Source organism: Lygodium microphyllum, chromosome 25 (assembly GCF_053477565.2).
Source record: "Lygodium microphyllum isolate KBCC chromosome 25, Lygodium_microphyllum_v1.1.10, whole genome shotgun sequence".
In the NCBI taxonomy this organism is placed as follows: Eukaryota; Viridiplantae; Streptophyta; class Polypodiopsida; order Schizaeales; family Lygodiaceae; genus Lygodium; species Lygodium microphyllum.
Window position 1 is genome coordinate 111,671,399 of NC_141159.1, and position 23,142 is coordinate 111,694,540.

A 23,142-nucleotide genomic window follows, 5' to 3' on the forward strand; every position below is an offset into this window, starting at 1 on the left:
TGCAAGGTTCTTACAGGAGCATGGCATAAAGCAGCAATATTCATGTAGTCATACCCCAAAACAAAATGGAATTGTAGAAAGAAAAAATAGGCATATTGGAGAGGTATCTCGTGCCATGCTCAATGAAAAAGACCTGCCAGATTTTGACTGGGCTGAGGCAGTTGCTACAGCAATCTACATAATGAACAAGACTCCCACTGCAGCAATACATGGCATGACTCCATAGGAGAGGTATACTGGTAGGAAACCAGATATTTCTCATTTGAAAATTTTTGGTTGCATTGCCTATGTTCATGTGCCAGATGAGTTGAGATCCAAGTTGGATCCAAAAGCTGAGAAGTGCATCTTTATTGGTTACTCTCTGCAGCAAAAAGGGTATAGATGCTATAACCCTTCTACTCGTAAGTTTACAGTGAGTAGAGATGTTGTTTTTGATGAGATGAGTAGCTGGTATAAACCAGTAAATGTGATTGATAATGTAGATGCACAAAATGGTAATGCTACACAGAATTCACAGCAGCAGTCACAAGATATTAGTGGACCTGGAGCGTCCTCTAGCAGTGGTTCACATTCTTCGCCATGGACAAGTAGATTGAGATCAGGAGAATCTTCTCAAAGCAATGCAGATAGTGGTATTCAGGTATCACGAAAAGGAAAAGAGAAGGCAGATCAGCCCATGTTCGATGTGAATGTAGGTCACTCTTATGTGGATGGTGAATCCAATGGCTCAGAACAGAGCATTGATGATGAGTTAGGTATTCCTTCTATTATTACACCTAGAGTAAGGAAGACCAGGGATGTTTTGAGAGCACTTGGGAGTGAATCTACTTTGCGCAGGTCTACCAGAGCTAGGTATCCTGTGGATAGGCTGAAATATGATGGATTTACAGCCATTCACTATGCCTATATGGTCAAAGTGATACAGGAACTAGAACCCACTTCTTTTGAGCAAGCCATGGGAAAAGAAAAATGGGAGAAAGCCATGGATGAAGAAATGGATGCCTTGGAAGCAAATGCTACATGGGAATTGGTACCTTTGCCTAAAGATAAGAATGCAATTGGTTGTAAGTGGGTTTATAAGGTGAAGCACAATGCAGATGGTTCTATGAACAGATATAAGGCAAGATTAGTAGTCAAGGGGTATGCATAAACATATGGAATTGATTATGAAGAAATATTCAGTCCGGTTGCAAGGATGGCAACCGTAAGAGCAGTCATTGCTATGGCTGCATCAAAGGAATGGTCTTTACATCAGATGGATGTAAAGAATGTCTTCTTGCATGGTGATTTGCAAGAAGAGGTGTATATGGAGCAGCCACCAGGCTATGTGCATGCTGTTCATCCTGAGTTTGTTTGCAGGTTGAAGAAAGCCTTGTATGGCTTGAAGCAAGCACCTAGAGCATGGTCTGACAAGATAGGACAGTATCTTGTCACTATTGGCTTTCAGATTTCCAAGGCAGATTTCTCACTTTATGTGAGAAAAACAGAGAAAGGTATTATGATGCTTGTCATTTATGTTTATGATTTGATTATCACAGGTGATAGTGATGAAGATATCCTTCATGTGAAAATACTATTGAAGCAGAAGTTTGAGATGAAGGATTTGGGAGAGCTATGTTATTTCTTGGGCATTGAGGTGATTAGATCACCAAGTGGGATATGGCTCTTGCAGAGGCAGTATAGATTGGACATGTCCAAATATGGGATGACAGGCTGTAAGGCTATTTCAGTTCCTTTGGAACAGAATGTGAAGTTGAGCGTAGATGCAGGTGAGCTTCTCTGAATACCATCTTCTTGGAATACATGCTTCCTTGTTTGACTGAGCTAGCAAGTTTTCATGAGGAAGTCTAAGAGTTTGTTAAAGAATACCCATTTTATCCTCTAGCAGTGGAGCTAGATTGATATTTAAATATATTCATTTTCTTTGCGTACAATAGTTCACTAACTTGCAAATGTATTTTTGGATTTAGTATATTTTTGTGGTTTTTTTAGTAAGTTCATGTAGTATAATGTGAAATATATCAATATATTAAAATATTAGATCGTTGAAGTTTGGAGTTTAAAATGAAAAACATTTGAAAGGAATAATAGCTACAAGTAATGAAGCAAACTGAGCTATATTTTATAAAGATTGTGAAGCAATTGTGAAGTCTAATCAAATGAGAGAGAGAGAGAGAGAGCGCAATGTGCAACTATAAGTTGACGTGTCTATAGTTTGCTTGTGTGTGCATAATTAAAGTACTAACACATCAAGATGTAATTATTAAATATGTGCAAAGAAGGGAGAGATGGGGGATGCAAATGTATATGTCGCGTGATATCTCATATGCATGCATGATTGAACTATTAACATTATGATGATATTATCAAAGATATACACATAAATAAGTTAAGGAGAGAGAACAACTAATTTTATATATATATATATATATATATATATATATATATATATATATATATATATATATATATAGAGAGAGAGAGAGAGAGAGAGAGAGAGAGGTTGTTATTCAAAAGGATGAGAGGGAGATGGATGTTGTTGATCCCCAACACATGAGAGAGAGAGAGAGAGAGAGAGAGAGAGAAATATGTAAGGGTATTTAGTTTTGCTCATGTGTGCACAATAGAAGTACTAATACATCATAATGTAATTATAATAAATATGCATGTGTAATTCAACCACTAAGATTGTGATAATAATATGAAAAATAATCACATAAGCTTTTTTGGGGGTAAAGGCGCCTCTGCTTAGCCGCCCGTGTATTACTACACTGACAGTCACCGCCACTGCACACTGTAGGTGGCGGGCGCCCATCAACTGTCACTTTATTCTTTATTCTTTTAGTGACAGTTTGAATAAAGGAAGGCCCGATCACACATTGTGACTATTGGAGTTTCCATTTCTAGTCTCTCCCTTTCTTGCTCTTGCTCTCCCGCCATAGCTCTCAAGTCCAACCTTTGATCCATTGCTCCCTTTCAATTGGTACCAGAGCTTTGCTTTCTGACTCTTGAGCTTGGTTCGTGGCATTCTCAGCATCCCATTGACTCCCTACTTGCATTGGGTCTCCTTCCCGGTAGCCATATCCGACTCCTTCGAGCTCCCGTCACTCCCCCACTTCCCGAGCACCTTCCTGACATTGTTGGGCATCTTCAGGGCATTATATCAGAGGTATTTGATCATATCCGACTCCTTCAAGCTCCCGTCATTCCCCAACTTCCCGAGCACCTTCCCGACATTGTTGGGCACCTTCAGGGCATTATATTAGAGGTATTTGATCATTTTCTTCAGGTTTTACTTCAGTTCTTAGGTATCACAGGCTGTAAACAAGATTGGGGCAGCCACCATTGAATCTCCCTTGCTTCATATCTCACTTGCCTTTGAACAAGACTTGCTGGAGCTTGTTTGAGGCCTTCCTTGGCTTTAACCGGACCCTCCGAAGATTGGCCACCATTTTTTGCAGCCCCAGGACCAGCATTTACAGTTGGTGGAATCACGCAGCCCTCCCATATGTGTCTTCAGCATTGACAGTCACAACAGCAACTCTCCCCCTCCATTGGCACTTGAAAAGGCTCCATTTCAAGCATATGAACATGCTTTGATGCTTGGTTTTGATGGTTGATGTGTTGGCATAGCATTTGGACTAATTTAACACTGTTTTGGGACTGTTATAACAGTCCACAGGCAGTTTATGACAGTGTTACACTGGCATTTGATGCTATAGCTTGTTTAGCATTGTCATTTAATGCCCGGTTGGTCCCGTTTGATGCCTAGATGTTAGGGGAATGTATGCCTATTGTTTGGCAACCATTTGGAGCTGATTTTGGTGCTGAAATTCTCAGTTTTGAACAATAAATCATTGCTGTACACAGTTGGGCTGAAGTCATTTTACTCATGTATACTTATGCCTATGCTTTTCGGGCTATGTTTCGGACATATATGGTGATGTATTGACACTTGGAGCTCGACATAGAGCTTGGTTTTGATTCGGGATCGTTGGTAGAGCTTGAGCTTGCTTTGCAAAGCATTTGGATGCTCCGTCTTGGATGTACTTATGGCATGTATGTTGCTTATGTCTGACCGGTCTTGACATGGTTAGCCTATGCAATTACTACATTCTAATTACATTGTTTGGAGCCTATTGCTACTAGAGCTCGGTCTTGGCTTGACCTTGGATTCTCAAAGCTTACTTGAGCTATTTATCGGCTTGCCAGAGTTGTATCTTGGGATGTACTTGATGTCTTACATGCTTATGGATGCTACATACGGATGCTCTACCACCTACATGTTCGGGATGTACTATTGATGTATTGTCTTGGACTTATGTCATTGGCACTATGTCTTGCCTTGGCTTGAGCTCTTGAGCTCGTACATATGGCTTTTGTGCCAGTGGGAGCATTCTTGAATGCTTATCAGACATTGAGCAGGTGGTACTTTTATGCATTGAGCCGTTACATGCTATTGAGCAGTTACAAACACTTGAGACTTTGGGACTTCTTACCTTTTGAGATGATACATCATATGTCTTGGTTCACTGTATGCTTATGAGCTAAGTCTCAGTTTTGGATCCGTATCTTTGTGAACTGACACTTATGTGTGTCCAGTTTTGGTAGTGGCAGGAACACTTTGCCCCGTTGCCTAAGGGGTGTGCCTACTCACTGGCAAATGTTTGTATGACATAATTGGGTGTTGGATTCATGCTTATCAACCGTCATATTCTTATGCTATGCCCGCATGATGCCGCCTTTGGTCTTGGCAATATCTGATTGCCTTGGGATCCGATTTTGGCACTGTTAGCTCTCTTTTACTGAAATCTGAAATTTATTACAGCAAGCATATATGTATGGACTGACATGGATTTTTCGTGCTGAAACACTCTGAAATGATGTACTTTCACTAGTACTTGGTGGGCAGCAGCTTTGGTTCCACTTTCTTTGCCATTTTTCCTCGATTTTGGTGATTTTTTTGTCATTTTCTGCAGCAGTAAACAACAAGCAGTTTTGAACTGTCTACAGTCTTCCAACCTGCATTATGGCGAGTTTATCCACTGATCATGCTATTTTCAACATCACTAAGCTTTATGGTACGAATTACTCTTTTTGGAAGAGCCAGATTTGGCAAGTATTGGTGCAAAAATCGCAGATCAAACCTTTGAGGTTAAGCGAGCATCCGCCTGCAACTATGCCAGATAAGGAATGGCTTGAGCTTGATGAGTTATGCAAGTCCACTATTGTATTGTCTCTCACAGAACAAGTCCACTATAATGTCTTTGAGGAAGAACAGAGTGCATGGTAGTTGTGGGAAAATATCAAAAATCTCTATGACAAGAAAAGTCCAGCGAGTCAGATGTATTGGCTGAAGCAGCTTAAGGATCTGCTCATGAAGGAGAATGTGACCATGTCTACTCACTTGAGCCAGTTCCATGCTATACTCAAGAACTTGACTTCGCAGGACATCACTTTTGCAGAGGATGTCACTCTTCTTTTCTTGCTTGGTACTCTTAATGAGTCATGGGATGTATTCCGCACTGCATTATGTGCCTCTACTGCTACCTTGAAATTATCTTATGTTGAGAGTTCTCTTCTGCAGGAAGAGGTTAACCGTAAGAATTTGGATGCCTCTCGTGTGTCTCATGCTATGACAGTTAGAGGTAGGAATGATGGATATGGAAAGCATGGCAGTGGTAGTGGCCGTGGGCAGGATTCTCAGAAATCTCGGTCCAAGTCTCGTGGGAAGTCACGTAGCAAATCCTGTGGCAGGAATGCAGATGTTACTTATCACCATTGTGGGAAAAAGGGCTATATTAGGCCACAATGCCATGAATTGCGCAATGAAAGGCGCAAAGATAAGGGGAAAGACAAAGTGTAGGATAAGTCTTCTAATCACAACATAGTACCTGCAAAGTCCAGTGTTAAATTTGAAGAGATCAATGTTATGCAGCCTGAGAATGCTAATGATGATGATTATATCCTAGCAGCTTCTTCTAGTGCTTCGCAGATGACAAAGATACACTCTATGTATGCACAGTGTTGGCTCTTAGACTCAGGTGCGTCCTTTCATGTGACACCTTGCCGAGAGTGGTTTCATTCATACCGTACTGTTTCGGGTTCTGTGCACTTGGGTGATGATAGCTCTCTTAATATTGTGGGCATTGGTGATGTTAGGCTGCAATTTTCTTCTGGCAACAGTTTTGTTATGCAAGATGTACGTCATGTACCTGCTTTGACACACAGTCTCATGTCGGCTGGACAGCCTGATGACGTAGGATATCATGTATGTTTTGAAGACTCTACATGGAAGATCACTCGTGGCAAACTTGTGATTGTGAGAGGTGCCAAGGCTGGCAGTCTCTACCCCTTGATTGTATCAGCTTCTTCCCTTGATCATGTTTTGTTTGTGGGTTCTATCCCACATGTATCTCTTTGGCATGTCCGTTTGGGCCATATGTCTTTGAAGGGAATGAAAATGATTTCTGGTTTGCAGTACTTACCACCCCTTGATTATGCATGTTTTGATTCATGTGAGCATTGTCTTTATGGGGCAGGCAGACTAGGTCTACGCATAAGAAGTCTGGTAGGCCATGCATGAGTGAGCCCTTGGCATTGGTACATTCGGATGTCTATGGGCCCATGCCTTGTTAGTCTCTGGGTGATGCAAAGTATTTTGTTGCGTTCATAGATTATTTTTCACGGAAAGTCTGGGCTTATCCCATTAAGTTGAAATCCGATGTCTTGGCTATGTTTCAGAGATGGCTTGCATTGGTTGAGAACCAGTCTGGGTATAGGCTAAAATGCCTAAGGATAGCTAATGGGGGTGAGTATGTCTCACGTGCTTTTGAGAAATTATGTGATGAGAGGGGTATTAAGCATCAGTTTACCACCCCCAACACCCCCCCCAGAATGGTTTGGCTGAGTGGATGAATAGAACCATCCAGGAGCATGTACGCAATATGCTTAGCCATGCAGGCCTACAACAGAGCTTTTGGGCTGAGGCAATTAGTATGGTTGTGCATGTCATAAATAGATCACCCTCTAGTGGTTTGGATTTCCACGTTGCAGACGAGGTATGGATTGGAAAACCTCCCTCTTATGCGCATCTCCGTGTCTTTGGATGTGAGGCATTTTGCCATGTGCCTAGGGACAAAAGAAGTAAGCTGGATCCCAAGAGTGTTAAATGCATTTTCCTTGGTTATGGGGATGCAGGCGAGATGGGTTACTGCTCTGGGATCTGCAGGCACGAAAAGTCATCCGCATTCATGATGTAGTCTTCCATGAAGACAAAATGCATAGGCAGCCTGAGAGAGTTGTTGAGATCCGTAGGGTCATATTTTAGGAGGAGCCGAGAGCTCCCGCACAGCTAGTTGGATAGCCTACAACTGTAGCAAATGCTCATGGTTAGGGTGTTGGACAGGCAGCTAGGCAGGCAGTAGAGCCTGCCGTGAGATGGTCTACTAGAGACAGACGTCCACCTGATAGATTTCAGCCCTCAATGCATTATGTCTTGCTTACAGATACAGGAGAGCCTTTCACCTATGATGAGGCTATGCGCAGGGGTGACAGTCACTCCTGGGAGAGGGCTATGCAGTCTGAGATAGACTCCTTACATAAGAATGACACTTGGGATTTGGTTTCCTTGCCTAGCAAGAAGGCTTTGCCATGCAAGTGGGTGTATAAGCTAAAAAGTACCCCTGGACACCCCAAGCCAGCATACAAGGCTAGATTGGTAGCAAAGGGTTTTAAGCAGGAGCATGGTGTGGACTTTGACGAGGTCTTTGCTCCTATGGTTAAGATGACCACCTTGCGCTTAGTCTTGGCTTTGGTTGCTCAACTTGACTTGGATTTATACCAGATGGATGTCAAGACAGCTTTCTTATATGGGGACTTGCATGATGAGATTTATATGGAGCAGCCTAAGGGCTTTGCAGAACCTGGCAGGCAGCACCTAGTGTGCAAATTGAAGAAAAGTCTTTATGGCTTGAAACAGGCACCTAGGGAGTGGTATCATAAGTTTAATGCCTTTATGCAGTCACAGGGCTACAGCCGGAGTGCTATGGATCTGTGTCTTTACACGAAGAAAGCCCGTCATGGTTCTTTATTGATTTTGGTACTCTATGTAGATGATATGCTGATAGTAGGGAAAGCTCATAATGAGCTAGATGCTCTTAAGGCTCAGCTCAAGAAGATCTTTGAGATGAAAGATCTAGGACAGGCCGCTCACATACTTGGTATGCGCATTAGACACGACAGGCATCAGGGACTCCTCTACTTGTCACAAAGGGAGTACATTCATAAAGTCCTTGAGCGCTTCCGCATGTAGGATGTAAAGCCTATTGGCTGTCCATTGCCTTCTTATGTGAAGGTATCACAGGCTGATTGTCTGCAGATAGATGAGCAGAGGGCCGAGATGGCCAAGATTCCCTATGCATCCGCAGTGGGTAATCTTATGTATGCCATGATAGCCACTCGTCCAGATATTGCCTTTGCAGTTGGTGTTGTGGCACGCTATATGGCAACACCTGGCAAGAAGCATTGGGATGCCATGAAGGGTATCATGAGGTACCCGAAAGGCACTGCAGATATGTGCATATGCTATGGCAGCCAGGATACAAGAGTCATGGGGTACACTGACTCTGATTATGCAGGACATGCAGATAGTAGGAAGTCCACTTCTGGCTATGTATTCACATATCTTGGAGGTGTTGTTTCTTGGATGTCCAGGGTGCAAAAATGCACGGTCCTTTCTACTACAGAGGCTGAGTATGTTGCAGCCACCACTGAGGCTTGTAAGGAGGCCATTTGGTTGGGTCGTTTGGTTGCTGACCTTGGCATTGATGCTATCCCTACACTGCATTTGAATTCTATGAGTGCTATTCAGTTAGCCAAGAATCCGGTCTTCCATGTGAAGACGAAACACATTGAGATGAGGTATCACTTCATACGTGGGGTCATTGAGGACAAGTATCTTGATCTTGTCAAGATCTTGACTGACCAGAATCCTGCAGATCTGCTCACGAAAAGCCTCTCTACAGAGTGCTTTGCCTTGATGGGTGTGGGATGAGATGACGTCTTTCTTCATCCTGTTGTACCTGTGTACATGTTGTACTGTCTTTTTTCTTTTTCTTTTTACTCCTCACTAGGACATATTCGCCTTTAAGTGGGAGGTTGTTGGGGGTAAAGGCGCCTCTGCCTAGCCCCGTGTATTACTACACTAACAGTCACCACCACTGCACACTGTAGGTGGCGGATGCCCGTCACCGTCACTTTATTCTTTATTCTTTTAGTGACAGTTTGAATAAAGGAAGGCCCGGTCACACATTGTGAGTGTTGGAGTTCCTATTTCTAGTCTCTCCCTTTCTTGCTCTTGCTCTCCCGCCATAGCTCTCGAGTCCAACCTTTGATCCATCGCTCCCTTTCAAGCTTAATGTAGTGATGTAAAGCAATTAAGGAGAGAGAACTACTAATGTGTTGTTAAATAGAGAGAGAGAGGGAGAGAGAGGAGAATCAATTGTGATCCTGATGAAGAGGAGGAGAGTAAGATATGGTGGTGTAGTGGTGGTAATGTTATTGAGGGGAGTGAGATGTCGATGGGAGATGTCGGTGGTTGGTCCCTAACATATGAGGAGAGATAGAGCAGAATTAGTTGTGGCTCTAATGAGGAGAGGGAGAGTAAGATGTGGTGGTGATGGTGTGGTGGCGAGGCTAGTGGTGGTGGTGGTAGTGGCAATGGAGGAGCAACATTGGTGCTTGACATATGCCTAAAAGAAAAAGAGGACGCAGTGGACTATGTGGAATAAAACTCAAGGTTGCCAAAAGAAGCTTGCTCCAAAATTTTGCTTCTCACACACACTTCTTTCACACCACTAGCATGATGCTATCATGTTGTTTTTCATTGGTGCTAGAAGGGTAAGTGTGGGGTAAAGCTCTCCCCACTCACCTAGCTAACCTTGGGTGCAATCAAGGGTTAACAGGGGGAGTTGGGTCCAACTCCCCATGTTAACCTTGGGTATGACTAAACTCTAGGTTCTCTTGCATCCATATGAACACAAATGTGGCCTTAGTGGGCCAATAAAATCCATATGCAACTCTATATGATCCTTTTTATAATACGGAAGTGAATCTAGGATTTGTCCTCTTCATTCTTCTCTTTACTGAACTCATCCTACAAAAATTGTAATTTTAAAGAGAAGAAAATAGAAAAAACTTGAGGGGATAGAGGTTTGATTAACCTTCTATCAACTAATGGTATAGAGTTTGCCTACTCATATTTGTATCACAAGCTATCTCTCAGTTCACTCCCTAATACATGGATCATTCAACCGCATGACTAATCATGTAGCCAAGTGCCTCTACTCTTAGCCTAAACCTTAAAAAATTAGCTCTTTGCATATTGTTTACCAATTAACCAAGCTATTATGGCATATATGTACATGAGAAGTGAGTTTTAGAGCCATATTTTGAAGCGTAAAAGAGCAGGAGACGTCATAAAAGACCATTTTTTCATGCAAAATGAAATGGTTACAGTTCGATGAGCTAAAGTTTTCCTAGATGGAGTTCAATGCCAAGAACCCAATGCAAGTCTTGGTTTGTCGATCAGAGTCCATTTGTCCCCTCATTTAATCCCTATAAGGTTTGGTCTTATGAAGTAGCTATGTGATTTGGGAGCTAGAAAGTGCATAACGAAGGCTAGCTTTATAAATTTTGATGTCACAAAGCTAGTCAGCTAGATGGATCTCGAAACTAAGCTCATTTGCCCTGCCAAAAAGGAAAAACCCACTTTGCCAAAGCATGAAACCTCCAAGCATAAACTAGATATTTTGGGGATTAAAGCTTAAGCATGGCTTAAGCTTAAAATTGAAAAGATGTGATTTGCATGAAATGTGGGGGGGGAGGGGATGAAGGGAGCTTTCACTCAACCGCCAAGACCCACAGACCGCTTATTGGTTCAAGCATTCCAAGCTGAGCATTAGTGGCTACCTCTCACATAACCGACGCGCCATCCATATCTACGGGTGTAGTGAGCTTACCTCCGTGCCGTTCGAGTTGTCTCCTCTCCCGTGCACTCCGGTAGCTCCACGATCCAAGTGCATCCTTCGAGCAAGCTCCATCCTCAAGCTCCACGCTCCAAGCTCCATTGCCACGAGCAAGAGAAGATAAGAGAAGAGAAGAGAAGAAGAGAGGAGAATATGGAGAGCTCCACCCCACAGTCCCTCACCCTCACACACTCACTCCCTCACACTCTCACACTCCCTCTCTCAAGCACAAGCTCAAGCAAGCAAGAAGAAGAAGAAGAAGAAGAAGAAGAAGAGGAGAGCCCCCTTTTGCCACACACAAGAATGAGCTTCTCATTCACTTTTCAACTTTATATACAAAACCCTAAATCCCTTTTGGGCAGTCATCCCCTTTTTCCCTTTTTTACATGGCCGGCCATAGCCTAGGCCCTTTTTCCCATTGTCTTTCTATCTTCCTAGCTTCCTTTCCACCGCCCGTCGACATTTACAAATTGCACGGGTGAGAACCCGGTGCTCCTTGAATTAAATCATGATGCGCTTGCGCTCTTTTACAATAGTTTGACTTGCGCTTTTCCTCATGCGCCTTTGTCTTCCATTTCTCTTTGCCTTGGCCTTTGTCTTTATCTTCTGTTTTAGCTTTTCCAGATTTTCCACCTTCGTTAACATTACTCCCCTCCTAGACGAGTGCCAGTCCCATGGCACTCACCATTGTAAGTAGCAGGCTATAGCATGCACCGAAGACATGGGTGACAAGGACGCCTGTGGTTTCCATGGAGGAGTGTTGGTAGTGGTGTGGAAGAAGATCCTAGGGGCCTGTTGGTGGCCAAGGTGGGTGGTGAAAGGTTGTTGGAGTTGGTGGTAGGGCTATTCTATGAGGGGATTGCATTGATGGCTAGCACAAGTGTTGGTTTGTTGGGGATTCTGCACATGACAAGTCTTTGCGGGCTTGTCAGATGGTAAGGGATAAGCATTCAGAGTTGGGTGTTGATGAAGAGTGAACGACACTTTCATTGGAGTCTTCAACACCTGCAATTGAAAACCTCTCATGTGATCTCTTCCTAACGGTAGTGCTAGTCTTCTCTGTTGTGCACAAGACATAGTGCAATTAGTTTGGGAGACAGGTCGAACTCTAAGCAAGCTGAGAGTATTGTCCTGCACTTGAGGACCCAAACTGTGTATATACTTCGGTGTAGGTATTATGTGAGTGCTTGTGCATACTTAGATATTACTTAGTTAGAAGACTGTCGGCTTGGTTCCTTGTATAGCAATGGATCAATGAAGCAAGGGGTTAAGTTGATGGAAAATTTTATCGATGAAGACAGGGAGTACACTTGAAGATTGCTTGAGACATCATTATGGTCTTGTCAAGGCCACATAGCATAATTGAGCTCCTCGATATCTAGCTCTTGGTAGCTAGTAACTACTTGTAGTGCTTGAAAAGTATGGTGTACTTTTCCATTGTCTTTCATGCCTCGTTTACCACTATTGATTGTAATGGCATTGAGATGAGTGCAAAAGAATTGTGCAAGTGGTTCAAGGTGATAGGTCTAACCATAGGCAAGGCGAACTCCCGAGGTATGTCCTGCCCTTGATGTGCCCTGAACAATTGTGGGGGATGTACAAAGGGCTAGGGGATTAGGGACGGAGCCAGCCAACCAAGGTCACTGGACGTACCTAATTTGAGGACCCCTAGGTGTGGTGTTGTGATGGTGTGTGTGTTTGTTTTTTTTTTTTCCTTTCTTTCTTTCTTTCTTTCTTTTTTTTTTTTTTGTGGTGGAAAAAAAATGAATACACTCAATGCCATACTTTGAGGCTGTTAGCCTTTCATTTGGATTTGAGAAATGTTGGGATCCAAAGGCTATGAAGAATGGATATTATAGAGATGATTGTGTCACCAGCCTTGATGCTAGAGGAACTGTTGTTGAGATGAAGAGATACACTTGAGATTTTGCAAACCTCTTTGTAACATGTGAGACATCGAACAATTGAGGTAGCACTTGGAGTGAGTTGTGCATGGACAAGGGTAGAACATCTTGCGAATTGAATCATGGATGATGAAGAGACGTTTGCCCTTGTTGAGAGCGTGGCTCCTGCCCAAACATAGAGTTTGACCAAGAAGGAGGGGGTAATCGATGATTATGCTTTGGCCATGCTCAGTTGCAATATGTACTTTTTCTGCAGAGGTGTCCTTGGGTTCTCATCCAGTGGCGTTTCCGTCATGGCTTTGGTTTCTTGGTATGTTTGTCACTTCCTCCATAATGGTTCTTTGTGGGGTTGGTGGTTTTGTGGTGACTTGGATATTAAATGCTTCTAGACCTTGACATGTGTCATTCTGCATCCACTTGTCACTTCGTGAGAGTATATGCTTGCTTGCATTAAGTACACCGAACCAATGCAATCATGTTAAATATTTTTTTTTCAGAATGCCATGATGCCTATCCCATTACTTGTTAAGGTCGCATACATTAACGATAGGTGAAGGAAGCATGTACAAGTGGGGATCTTACCCCTTTACTCATCAAAAACAAAAAGTTATGGCATGACTTGTTAAGCTACTTGTACATCATAGGGGCTTAGTCGACAGGTACTAGGCAGGGTGAGTCCGGTTGGCTAGGCGACTGAGGCTGTGTTGGTGAGGGGCTCATGTGAGACTAGGCAGGGAACATGTCTGTCGGGACATGAATGGTGTAGTCCCAGGCCGCTACCATTCCCAGAATGTCTTTAAACAATTCATTAATTTTTGCCCTATCCCTGGCCGCCTTGTCACTTCGTGAGCACCTGGTGCCCAAGCGTGCGTTGGGGATCTGTGCAACTGGCACTGCCACGTTTTGTGTGCCTCCCCGAGCGTCTGCTCCCCTGGCCCGTGGATTATTCGGCCTTCGTCTGGGGCGGTGTCGCTTGGGGCCACGTTTCTTGGCGTACCTTTTAAGGGTGGGCACGTAGCGCACTGGCAGAGAGGCATGTGTTGCATGTTCCCGTCGACTGCGAAGAGCGTCCTTGCAAGCTAGCTGCCCTTGGTTTTCCATGCTTTCCTTGCAAGGGGACATGTAAGATGTGAATCAATGATTAGGATTTGTTATGTGATAAGACCATTCATATGTAAGGGATCATAGTGCAGGTTATCAAGTGCATCGGATGAGAAGGGGTGAGGTGGGACATGCAGTGCTGTTGTGGAGGGATGGCCCCCGTGATGTATATTTAGCCTCCTGCCATTAGCGAATCTTGGATCACACCGAGTTACGTCGGCTGGCGGTCATGGATTTAGGCAAGGCTCCTCCTCGGAAGGATAGACCGAAAAGGGAAGAAGGTGTATAGAGAAGGGACTACACCCTGTCTACACCATCAGAGTTGTTGGTCAAGGCTTCCTATGGCGGTCATGTGGGTTGCATGCCCTTCACTTGGAGGTGGGGATGGTCACACGGCTTTTAAATGCATGATGAGAGGAGAACTTGAGGAGCTTAGTTTGTCAGACCCACTCTTCTCCCTGCACTTGACTATCATTGCTTGTGTGTGTTGACATTGTTTATACATGGTGACACAAAAATCAGTGTTTATTTATATACATATTTATGAATCCATGTCACTTCACGAGGATAAGAACCAATTGTAGAACTCGGGGTTGTACTGGAGCGTGGCACACGCATCCAGCACTCGTGGCAGCTTACTTAGTACCAATAGATATTTTGCCACATCGAGCAACATGGACCCTTGTCCGAGTCTACTGGCAACATGTAACTTCTCCTCAGTGAGAACCTTATCAAACAAAGAGTTTTCTTGGCTAGGTTCAGCCAAGTCCGTACCCCGAATGGCATTCAGCACTCGAAGGGAAGTTGGTGCCACATATGTTGGGTCCCTTTGGGATCGCCATTTGGCCAATCGCTCCTCAGAGACTGTCATGATCTGATCCCCTAGTTCGGCCATTGCAACGCGGCGTTCACACCAACACTATTCAAATTGACTTCGGCCCTCTGTTAGTTGCTTTAGTTGCTCTATGTCTATGAGATTCGGTCGGCAGAGCACTTCATTGAATGTGATAGTTAAGTGCAGTTTGTTAGCCTCCTCGTCAGAGATGAGTTGCATGCGTTCATGTAAGAGCTTGTTATAGTGCTCGTCAAGATGTTCTTGCTCTTCCCAAGATAAGGGGAATGGAAAGTATTCTTCGAGCTGCTCCTTAGGGAATGCGCCCAAGTCTGCCATGACATAGACACGTGCGAACACTTTGAGCTTAGCATCCAACTCAGTTAAGCATTTTGTGACTCTTCTATGTTCAACGAGGGCTTGCTTGGTTGCTATCTCATGGAAAGTTCTAGAAGTTTGCCTAGGCTTTAGCATAGCTAGAGGCTTAGGCCTAGACGAGCAGGTTTGGCCAACGCAAGGATTTCTTACTCTCTTGGAGTTTCCCTGTTTCTCCTGAGGCTTTGTCATTGCGTCATGGTTCTCCTTGGACATGACTCGTGCAAATTTGTCACCCTGTTGTGACAGTGTTGTATCCACTCTTAATTGTTCAATGTGAGTTCTATCGTCGGTGGATTGAGTGTTGGAAGCAACCATTGATGGTAACGGCTGCTTTGTTTTTTCAGAGCACACGGATGTGTCTGAGGTTTCACCGCTATTAGGGGAGACATCTATGGGTTCATCGGTGGATGGACTTGATGCTTTATTCATCAGCTCTCTCTCGCTCTTGGTCTCAATGCTCTTGGGGTCCACAACCACCTCTGATTGCTGTTGTCTTCGTTGTTTTCTCCTCTTTTTCTTGGTCAGTGAAGGTGCATCTCTCAACGACTCAAGACCCTGGACTAGGTCAATTGTTGATGTGGTTGGTTGGGCCTCAGCATTCTCTTTCTCTAGTGTGTCCTTATGGGACATGGCCGAGGCCTGCTGAATAGCCTCGCTAGGTTGTGAGAGCATAACCACCTCCCTTTTCGAAGAGTCTAGCTCTTCAACCAACTCCCTTGAGTTTAATTCCTCCAGCCTAGGCTTTAGGCACTTTGAAAGTGCTCGAGTTGTTGAAGAAGTTGGTTATGACACCTCCTCCACAGGTACACCACTAAGGACACGTTCCGCAAGGGGCATTGTCACGGCCAAGGGCTGTGACTGATGTGATCCCTGATTGGAAGTAGGAGCGGCTAGTCCAGTGGGCTGGCTACTCTTGGTGGATTGCGATGTCAAGTCCTTAGGTCGATTGGAAGTGGTCATGCCTTTTATTGCCCTTAGAGCATTCACTTGAGTATCATTTGAGCTAGCCACGGTGGATTGCACAGGCATATCCCTAGGTTGAGAGCTAAGGGTGGCGTCGTGTCCTGCCTCTTGGACATGTGGAAGCTCTGATGTAGGTAGAGATTGGGATCGAGTAGCCGCACTTGACGACTGTGGTGCTTCATGTGTCCGTTTAGGGGAAGAGGGTGTAGGAGACTTGGGACTCCTAAGTGGTTTTGACTCTGGCTGGGAGATTTGCTCGTGGCTATTCGATGATTTTGCTATTTGCTTTGTTGAGCATTTAACCTTGCCAAGAGCAATGTTGTGCCTATGATGCTTGCTATCCTCTTGGGAAATCAAAGGCTCCTTAGGCACTAGCGGCCTTTGCGTATCTTGAGCGATTACATCTGATGTCTGCTTGTCAAGCACACTAGGCTGAGGATCCACCCTCCAATTGGTCCCATTGGGTTTCTTGATTTTGACCATGAGGGGCTTGGTCTCTCCGTTGTTTTTGACTTGGGACTTGGTTTTTTCGTTTAGATCTCCTCCTACGCTTCTTTTCTCTTGGTACGTCCTGGCCTTTAGTTGACAAAGGAGGTTTAACAAGGGCTTTGGTACCCAAATCCATCGGTTGCCTGCATAATACCCTTGAGCACGTAGCAACGCTTTGGGTATCCATCGCGGTGTTGTGCTGACGCTCCATCAATGCCTTCGTCTATAAGGTTGGGCTTCTTTTGGGGTCTTCTACGATATTTGTAAGTCCAGAGCCCGTCCTTGGCATTGTCTCTTGACCTCTTTTCAGGCCTGGCCTCACTCACTGGTTCTCATTGTTCGACCAGTGCTTGTATCAGTTTTTCCAACAAGTCCTTGCTCTTGTTAGTAGACTTGACTATTACGTCAGCACCTTCCTTGCCTTTTCCTTGAGGCTTGATGAGGTCACCCTTGCTAAAGGTTGTGACTATCCTCACACCCGGTAGTGTCAGGTGTATCCTCTGTGCTACATAGTCGGCCTCACACTTGGTCGCCCTTTTGAAGGGTCTACCTAGGAGGGTTTCTTTCCCGCAGCTAGCCTTGTTTGGAGGAACATGAAATAGGATAGGCAAGCTTTCCGTTTCAATTGTCGCAAGGATTTTGCACTTCCCTATGAGTGCTTGTGGGTGTCCCCCATAAGGGCTAAGAGTTGCACTAGTCGGTGTGAGCTCTGGTTGGCCTAGTAGGATCCATGATTCATAGATCAAGATGTCAAAATCTTCTCCTTCATCAATGAGAGCATCGATAGTGTGCTCTCTTTTCGCAGTGAGCTTGACCCTAAGATAAGCAGGTGGTACTATGTCTTCATCTTCCGGGTCCTGGCTTGTAAATTTAAGCCTTCTGACAAATGCCCTTGAGTCCCCACTTTCATGACCAGACATGGATTCTCCACCAATGTCTTGGGTTGTCTGTGCAGCATTGCTCAAGGTACATCTCTCGACAAGAGTGTCATGTCTAGTCATATTGGCATTTGTAGCTTGCTGATGATGCATTTCGCTCTGACTAGACATGGTATGAACACAATGTCTTTGTGTTCTCGTGGTGTGGCCTTTTTGCCCTTGATGGCTAGATTGGCCCATTGATGTTCTAGGGTCTCTGTTTCTCTCTGTTTGGGTATGGGCTTTTGGCTGCTCTTTTGCAAGTGAGAATCCATGCTCGTATAGAGCCATTACTTCACTAGGGTCCAATTTGGAGGGCCTGTCACGGTATGCATTTTCCCTCCAACCTACTTGGGGGAGGTGCGGAGGGGGGCAGAGCCCCCTCTGCGGGGGTCCGGGGGGGTAGTCCCCCTCAGCCCGCAGGGCCGTTACGGTAAACACCATGTGCAATTTGGAGGACCGTTTATAGCCAAATTTTGAACTACTTGCTCTAAGTTTCAGCCCAATGATGGATCTGTGATGTGCCTTTAGCTCTACGTGGTCTTTGGGGTCAATTTTGGGGTTTAGGTGCATCAGAATTTGTGTTCTGGATACCTGTCCGATTTTGACAGTTTTCTGTCCGACTCTCAAATGTCCGATTTTCAGGAGTCCGATTATGAGAATCGGACGTCTGATTTTGGGTTGGTCCGATCGGACCAGTGGTCTGATTTTGCTCACGTCCGATTCTAGGAATCGGATCGAAAAAGTGGTCCGATTTTCAAAGTGGTCCGATTCTGGGAATCGGATTGGACAGGGTGGTCCGATTCTAGTAGTCGGACGGTCCGATTCTGGGGCTCGGTCGGCCTAGTCCGATTCTGAGTGGTCCGATTCTAAGACTCGGACAGCCTGGTCTGACGACGCGGTTGACGGCCCGCGAGTTGCACGCGATGCCTCTAGACTGACGTCTACTACACCGAATCGGCCAGCGCCTTCCAGATAGGTACAAAACACTACCAGGAAGTGCCATACATGCCTGGAATCACTATGGTGCTTGAATCGAGCGGCACTCCAAGGATCTATGCCCCTATTTTCCTGTTCAGCCTGTTATACAGCAACAAAAAACCCTACCATTTGCTTCTTTTTCTTTGTTTTTTTCCTACCTTAAATGCATACAAATCACAAAGTAAATACCTACACTACTTCAATCCACAACATAAATCTCAAGAAAGCAAAAAACCTACTTGCCAAGGAGATCGAATACCCTCTTCAACCCCCTTGCTTCCTACCTATCTACCTCAAGCACCGGTTCGGGGAAAACCCTACTCCAATGCTCTATTCGAAGCACGCAAGCGCCCAAGGCTTGAATCCGTTAGTCCCGGCAAACGGAACCAAAATGAAGGGAGCTTTCACTCAACCGCCAAGACCCACAGATCACTTATTGCTTCAAGCATTCCAAGCCGAGCACTAATGGCTACCTCTCACATAACCGACGCGCTATCCATATCTACGGGTGTAGTGAGCCTACCTCCGTGCCGTTTGAGTTACCTCCTCTTCCGTGCACTCCGGTAGCTCCACGATCCAAGTGCAAGCTTCAAGCAAGCTCCACGCTCCAAGCTCCATTGCCGCGAGCAAGACAAGAGAAGAGAAGAGAAGAGAAGAAGAGAGGAGAAGATGGAGAGCTTCTCCACCCCACGGTCCCTCACCCTCACACACTCACTCCCTCACACTCTCACACTCCCTCTCTCAAGCACAAGCTCAAGCAAGCAAGAAGAAGAAGAAGAAGAAGAAGAAGAAGAGGAGGGCCCCCTTTTGCTACACACAAGAATGAGCTTCTCATTTACTTTTCAACTTTATATACAAAACCCTAAATCCCTTTTGGGCGGTCATCCCCTTTTCCCCTTTTTTACATGGCCGGCCATAGCCTAGGCCCTTTTTCCCATTGTCCTTCTATCTTCCTAGCTTCCTTTCCACCGCACATCTACATTTACAAATTGCACGGGTGAGAGCCCGGCGCTCCTTGAATTAAACCATGATGTGCTTACGCTCTTTTACAATAGTTTGACTTGCACTTTTTCTCCTGCGCCTTTGTCTTCCGTTTCTCTTTGCCTTGGCCTTTGTCTTTATCTTCTGTTTTAGCTTTTCCGAATTTTCCACCTTCGTTGGTTTGAGGGTTAACAGGGGAAGGGGGGCATCGTTTTTTCTGGCACCCCTAAAATCATTAAAAGTTTCATTTTCTTGGTTGTTGATCATGAGGGAAATGCTCATGGCAGTGAGGTCCTCAATTTCCTCTCCACCTATCACTCCAAACTGATTAGAAAATGATGCATTCATTGAAGAGAGCTGGTTTTAGTCTTTCTCTCTCCTCTTGTAGTATGTTCTCATGGATTAGTGTATGGGAGAAGGGGGTGGACCGAGATGAAAGATTTTGATCGTTTGATGATGCTAGATTGTAAAGAAGTGTAAATCAGGGTTGGATGGATCGTTAGTGGCGTTGACGAGTGTCAGCAAAGCAGGTCCCCCAATTTCGAAATATATATGTCATAAAGGTGTGATTTCATGAGTAAGTCATATATTTCATCGTTTTATGACAAATTTTGGTTGCAAATGATTGCATTTGGTTGCCAATGTTCTGATTTATCAGTCATGTTGAAGTAATTACGAAAAAATAGACATATAATAATTTTATGCTAAACACACAAAACTTGAGACTATGTGATTGAAGGAAATTATGCATTTTTTGGGTTTTTGTCATGCTGACTATGATGTTCCTATGGGTTGAAACATGATAAGAAAATCATTATTAGTAAGATCAATCAATCTAAACCAGTAAATCAATAATTTCTATAAATAAATAAAAAATAAATAATAGATTTTTTATATCTAAAAATTTAAAAAAAAATATGTTTGTGAATGTATGGTAAAGTTGAACTATGAGGTTTAATCTCAATTCAGCCTTATCTCTATATTAAAGTGGGTTTTTATTACTTTCATAAAAGAAAACTACGCCTTAAACCTACCGACGAATGCATGACTCTAAACAATAGGGAGAAGGGGATTTTTAAGTGTTTAAAATATGCTGAATTTTGATATTTTATGATGCATGTTATATAAGGTTTCGTTGTTTTCTAAAATTAAAAGGGTCTAGTAGCACGAGAAAGCTTGGTACTAGCCCTAAGCAACGAAGCAATCGTGTATTAGAAGTAAAGCATCAAAGGAACCGTCTTTGCACTTTCATAATGCTGATTGCTAATTAATAAATTTATTTGAGCATGGTAGTTATACACAATTGCATTGCATGCACCATATGGTATCATATCCTAGATGCATAGCAACTGTTTGTATGAGTGATGGCCTATGCTGAGAGTGTGAGGTATCCTAAGTTGTAGGATTAGAGATTCTATTCCTTGGGGGATATTCGGTGAGGTTTATCTATTATCTCCTGGGTTGATCAATTGAAAGAGTGGACTTTGTTTCGAATGTGTTATATATTCACGGTGTATCTTGGGGCTGATCCCTGAGGTGTAGGAGAGCCATAGTGGAGCCGTGGTAATCAACTGAGGGGTGCTCCCTTTGTCTGTGCTTACACGGTGTATAACACCAATATGTTTAGAGACTCCCTCTAAGGAGTGCGGGAAAAAATATATGTTGGATTATAAAAATATACAAATGCAAAGTTCTTAAATGCTCCTACATGAGGCCATGTGGGGTGGTTTGAGATGAGTAGTAGAGGCCCAACTAGTACCATAGAGCCAATGTTGGGTCCATTTTAGGTCTCAATAGTAGGCAGTACGTTTGTCAAGAGCCTCTAATAAGTGGACGTTTTCAAATCTCAGCCAATAGGGACCAATTTATTAGTATATGCCAAAACGAAGTGAGATAAAAGACTGTCAAGCAGAGATTTAGAGCAAGAAAGAGCTGAACAGGCTAGATAGCAGGTCAAAATTATTATAAGACATTCTCCGCAAAGGAGTGGTCCAATATCCCTACAAAAGGGAAGGGTCTTAGCAACCCTAGTCCTACACATAGTCCTTTAGGAGAAAGAAGTTCTAGTACTTCTTCTCTTCCAATTAGTCAGCCTACTTCAAGTGGAGTAATACTTTTTAGTGAATCCAGTTGTTATCATGGCACAACCCACTGCAATACCAATAGGAACGCAAGACTTGCCAAACTTAGGGTTTCCTCTACCCATTTTTAATGGGTTAGTAGAGGAAGATGCAAAATTCCATATTAATGAATTTCGAAAGTCAATGTTTAATTGCCGAATCCAAGATGAAGGACACTTGATTATGTTCTTTGACATGATTTTTGAAAGGACGAGCTGCAGTATGGTATCACAACCGAGAGACTGGAACTATAACTAGGATTGACTTCTTCTTTGTGGCCTTTCGAAGAGAGTTTTCCCCTACAAGGAGAGGTCATTATCGGCTATGTGTTCTCAATGTAACCATTAAAGAATCTCATGAGAATGTTCGTAGGTATGCCAAGAAACTAAAGGAAGTATTTCATAGGTTGCAAACCTATATTCCTATTCTAGCTACTCCTCAGTTACAATACTTTTTGAATGGGTTGGACTTTAACATTCAAGTGTAGCTGAGGAATGTTGCTCTTGCCAACATTGATGCGACTATTACATGAGTAGAGGAGGTAGAATCCCGATTACAAGTGACATATACCTCTAAGGTAAAGTGGAATCTGAGTCTAGGTGTTGGAAATAATTTAGCATTAACAAATGGAGGTAGAACCCTGATTACAAGTGACATATACCTCTAAGGTAAAGTGGAATCTGAGTCTAGGTGTTGGAAATAATTTAGCATCAACAAATGGAGGTCAAGGGATGCCCATGAGTACTCCCAATGGGATAGAAAGCATGATTTCAAATGTGCCCATGTTGCCAACTTCTCCTAGCATGACCATGCCTATGGCTAGTTATATGGCTCCACCAAATATTGGAAGCCAAATGATAAATCCTATTGTTGTCCCAAGAAATCAATAGCCAATCCCTAATCAAGTGGTTAGGCCAATGGATAGGTAATTAGAAAACTAAAGAAAACCATTTGTGCAGAGCAGGTGGACGAGATCCTTGATGGATCCGTCCTATGGATGGGTGGTCCCAGTAAGCTAGGAGCTTCTCTCAAGAGATTGAATGAAACTTCAATTAGAAAACATTACGTAGAGTATTACTTAGGGCTAGGTCTTAAAACCTTGATGAGAAATTATCTTAGGGGAAAGGTATAGTGGCTGTGCCAAAACTTCGTTAAGGTTCCCTGAATCCTAATCAGTTTTGCTAGAAAAAAACGTTGCACTCCATGAACCAAGGGTTACTACGATCGCTCCAGTCGGACGAGAAGCCCTTGTGGGACGCCTCTGTTGGAGCTAGCTGATGTATTGAGACCTCAGTTGTCAAATTAAGACCCTGAGCTTGCAGTTTGATCCTTGTGGGGATGGCTGGTATCTTCCGTTACGTGGTGGGCTCTCAGAAACCTAGACAATAGACCCCATGCATTCTCGTGAGTGCCGGGGCAAAGTCGTCCAGGATAGTTCTCCAACGGACC